The sequence below is a fragment of the Balaenoptera borealis genome (genome assembly GCF_965194805.1).
Source record: "Balaenoptera borealis genome assembly, contig: HAP1_SCAFFOLD_1511, whole genome shotgun sequence".
In the NCBI taxonomy this organism is placed as follows: Eukaryota; Metazoa; Chordata; class Mammalia; order Artiodactyla; family Balaenopteridae; genus Balaenoptera; species Balaenoptera borealis.
The window spans coordinates 68,374-72,492 of record NW_028122716.1 but is presented as its reverse complement, the minus strand read 5'-3'; the positions used below and the strand labels follow the sequence as shown (position 1 = coordinate 72,492).

The 4,119-nt window shown below is 63.8% G+C and overlaps 1 pseudogene across 1 annotated transcript; it reads right to left on the bottom strand.

Moving 5' to 3' along the window:
- Nucleotides 1-392: 392 nt before the first annotated feature.
- LOC309622090 (thimet oligopeptidase-like) lies at nt 393-3,842 on the bottom strand (annotated as a pseudogene). The gene is made up of 7 exons: nt 3,680-3,842; nt 3,104-3,479; nt 2,829-3,024; nt 1,773-1,824; nt 1,538-1,666; nt 763-901; nt 393-548 (listed from the first exon to the last, which is right to left on the bottom strand). The product of its transcript is annotated as a thimet oligopeptidase-like (transcript).
- Nucleotides 3,843-4,119: the final 277 nt, after the last annotated feature.

Here is a 4,119-nt window from a genome sequence, read left to right as displayed (position 1 = left end):
CACAGCTCAGCCGTCTCCCAGTGACCCAGACGCGTCACCACGGCCCCAGGGCTGATCCCCGACCAAGGTCAGAACTCCCCCCAGTGTGACGGCCCCCATGCCACTCCTGTGGTGGAAGGGACGGCAGGCAGAGACCAGGAGTAGAGTCTTTTTTATTAATGGCTGCGTTTTCAAAGAACCGTTTTGTTACCAGGAAAGCTCCCCAGGAAGGGATTGCATTAGTGCAACAAGGGGGAGCCTTGATGCCAGGCTTTCCAGACACTTCCAGGTGGAGACTTTTGGCCTAGGCCGGCCGCCGGGGACTCGGGGGCTGGGAGGACACACGGCCCCTCCCCCGCCCCGACGGGGCGCTAAGGCACCCGGCCCGCCTGGGGGGGCAAAACCCCGTGCCGTCAGCAGGCCGGCGGCTTGCAGCCCTCAACCTGCAGCCCTTTGCTCAGGAGGAAGGCGTCCTGCATGGGGTCACAACCCAGGAAGAGCTTCACCATGCCCTTGGCATCCTCGGAGCCCCCTGGCCTCAGAATGCAGCTTCTGTAGTCCATGGCAACCTGAGGAGAGGGGGCGGGGCTGCAGGAGGGTGGAGCACCCCCTTCACGGAGGGTGTGGGTGTGGCCACCTCTGCTGTGACTCAACAAAGGGCAGGGGAGCAGGGGGTTCTGGGCAGGGCCCTCAGAGCCTGGCAGGCCCAGGCGGGCGGCAAAAGCATCTAGGCCCAGGCCCAAGGACCTCCGTGTTGGTCTGCACGGCAGGCCGGCCTCTCACCTTGCCACTCAGGACGCCCTCCTGCTTGAAACGAGTGTGTGGACCGTGTCCGCGGAGTACACCTCGCTGCACAGGTAGCCATAGGACTGGGCGTCGTAGCTTCCTGCCAGGTGGCCGAAGGTCGCAGGCAGGTGGGTCCCTGGGACACACGCGGAGAGGCTCCTGCCCGGCCCCCTGGCCGCTCCGTGCCCCTTCCCCAGAGCCCAGAGCTTGGGGCCTCAAAGCAGCCCTGTCTGAGTCCCCTGCCACTAGAGGGAGTATTGGCCCAACACTTCTAGAAAACGGGGACCTTGCGGGCAACTCAGTGGAGGGACACAAATCAATCTTTGCCGACTTTCTGCTGAAGCTCACGAGGGTTCACCCCTAAGCCTCTTACAGGGACAGCTGCCCGAGGCTCCGAGGGATGAGTCAGGGCTCGCCCTCCAGCACGGGGAGAGCGCGGGTTAAAGCGCTCACGAGGGAGTGAACTGCGTCTCCGCACCGACACGCTCGGGCAAACCTCGTCGACGCGTTCCGTCCGGGGTATGAAGCCCTCTCCTGCCTCTTCCAGGCTCTCCAGAAAGCACGTGCAGATACGCCCAGCCCACCCTCGGACTCCGCGGGCCACAGCTGGAGGGACCAGCCCAGGAACCCAGGCAGGAAGAGGCCAGAGGTCAGCGAGCCTCGACCAGAGCCCGTCAGTCGGTCCCCCTTCACACACCACCAGAGGATCCTCTTGACCTGGGCAGTAGCCGCCAACCGACCGCTAAGGTGGGCCCGGCGTGCGCTTGGCTACCTGGCGTGGCTGGGACCCCGAGGATCTCCTGGCAGAGGCGGGCATTGTCCTAGGCCGGGTCTGAGGGCGTCTGCGTGTGCAGGGCCTGGTCCACCTTGGCCAGGACGATCTGGCGCAGGTTGAAGAGGCCTGGATGGCGGGAGGAAGGAGACGGGGGCGCTGGCACTGTGTCCAGGCCGCGCTTTCCAGCCGGGCGGTCCGGGAGCCCCTTTCCTTTCCCTCGGCCCGGCCGCACGGGGGTTGGCCAGCCGGGACTTGATGAGCTTGTCCAGCAGCTCCTGGGGGACGGCGCTGCTCGTGCCCCGCCGAGACTGGCAGCAGCGCCAGGGCTTCACAGGGCGCGGCGCTCCCGGCCCCAGAGCCTACCCTCTGGTTCTCATCCCCGGCTGTCACCAGAGTCGCAGGCAACGTGCCCTTCTTTTCGTTTGTCTTTTTTCCGGCCCTCGACCACGCAAAGGTGTGAAGCCCTGCCACTCGCTGCCACGTGGATGCACCGTGAGAACACGGTGCTCAGCGAGAGAAGTCAGACACAGAAGGACACACAGGGTGTGACCCCACTGAGGGGAAACGTCCAGAACAGGTAGATCCACAGAGTCAGAGTGGGTTCCTGGTTGTCAGGGACAGGGGAGGGGAGGGAATGATAACTAAGGGCGTGAGGGACCTTTTTGGGGTGAGGGAAATGTTCCAGAACAGGGCAGTAGTGACGGCTGCACAGCTCAGTAAAGTGTCCCCACGCGCTCCGGTTGCAGTCTGTGAGAGCATCGCTCTCAGGACGAAGGGCTGACTGCAGGAAGACTGAACGAGCACTGGGTCCTGGGCCCAGACGCTCATCTGGGGACCCCCCCCACATTGGGAAGTCACTGGGACTTGCTGAGCCTCCACCGAGACTGGCAGCAGCCCCAGGGCCTCACAGGGCGTGGTGCTCCCGGCCCCAGAGCCTAACCTCTGGTTCTCATCACTCATCACTCACCAGCCTTGCATGCAACGTTCCTTTCTTCTATTTTGTCTTTTTTAAAGGCAACTCTTGAATACCTGTATTTAACATGCAGGGAACCAGTCCTGACTCCTTGATCTGGGACTTCCAGCCTCCAGAGTCTCGAGGACATCCACTTCCGTTGTTTACGCGCCCAGTGCGTGGGGTTTGATGATGGAAACTGACACCGAGGGCGTCTCCTCGTGTGGGGTGACATCAGCGGAAGAATCCCGTGGCGAGGGCCTGCCTGAGGACCACGGGAGAGCCCGGGCCCTCCCCGCCCCCTGCCTTCAGCCCCTCGCCCGCACCCTCCTGGGAGCGGAGCTGGTGCATCGCTTGCCAGAACTCATGGAAGTAGGTCTCCAGCTCATCATGCTGGAACAGGGAGGGCGGGTTGGGCGTAGGCTTGGTGAAGTTGGCCACCATGGCCGCGATGGCAATCTGGCGCCTCCCGTCCTGCTGCAGGCAGCCCGGCTGCAGGCCAAAGCAGGCCATGTGCCCGGACTTCCCTTCCCTGGGGAGGGACGCGGGTGAGGCCCCGCTACCACAGAGGAGCCCCGGCCCACGGCCGACAGGTTCTCCCACGCATGCACCGAGGGTAGAGGTCCAGGTAGAACTTGCTGATGGATGACCTTGCCCGAGGCCGCGTCCCGGACCGTGTAGAGCCTCACATCTTCATCTTCGTGACGCATGTTGGCGCCTTCCTCCAGGTCGAAGGTCAGCCCCAGCAGCTCCTGGGAGATGCCCAGCCGCCCGCGCGTGACCACCTGCATGGGGAAGGACTCATTGAGCAGGTACTGGTCCACGTGGTAGCACGTCTCCTCCCCCTGGTTCATGTAGTAGCGCAGGTCCTAGACGTTGATGGGCCCATCAAAGTGCAGGCCCCGCCTCTGGCACTCAGCCTTCTTTAGCTCCAGGATCAGGGCCGCTCCTGCTCCCCGAGGGGCTTCAGCTTCTGGGCCAGCTCATCTGCGGGCGGAGGGGAGAGGCTCAGCTATGTCCCTGTGGCAGCCGCCCAGCCGCCCCCCACCCCACGCCCCTCGAGGCAGAATGAAGGGTTGGGGAAGGCAACCCCCAAGGGCTGACACAGTGGGGTCTCAGGCAGCACCACGTCCAGTCAAGGTCCACCTGACCCCCGTCCCCACTGGGACTCGGGGAGGCGGGGTTACCTAGGAAAGTGGCCACCACCTGGCTGGTCTTGGCCATGTTCATCTCCAGCACAGAGTCGGCACGCGTGCTGAATCCCAGCAGGCGGGACTTCTGAGCCTGCAGCCTTACCAGCTCCCCGAGGATCGCGCAGTTCTCCTGGAACCCAGAGACAGCCAGCGCTGGGGACCGTGGGCCACGCCCTCCCCACAGGCCCCGGGCCAGGTCTCTGTGGGTGGGAGGGCTCTCAGGCCACTGGCGGGCACAGCCAAACCCCCTCCCTCCTCCTCCTGGCCTGGATTTCTAGACACTTTGGTGCTGTCCTAACATGTGGTCTTTATGAACACAGGTCCTTTTGGAACCAGAAACGGCGTGAACCATGATGAGCTCTAAGGCCAAGGGCAGGAAGAAATGTGACCAGGCTCTCCACCCGGGCTCAACAATACAAACTTGGCTGCCGTGC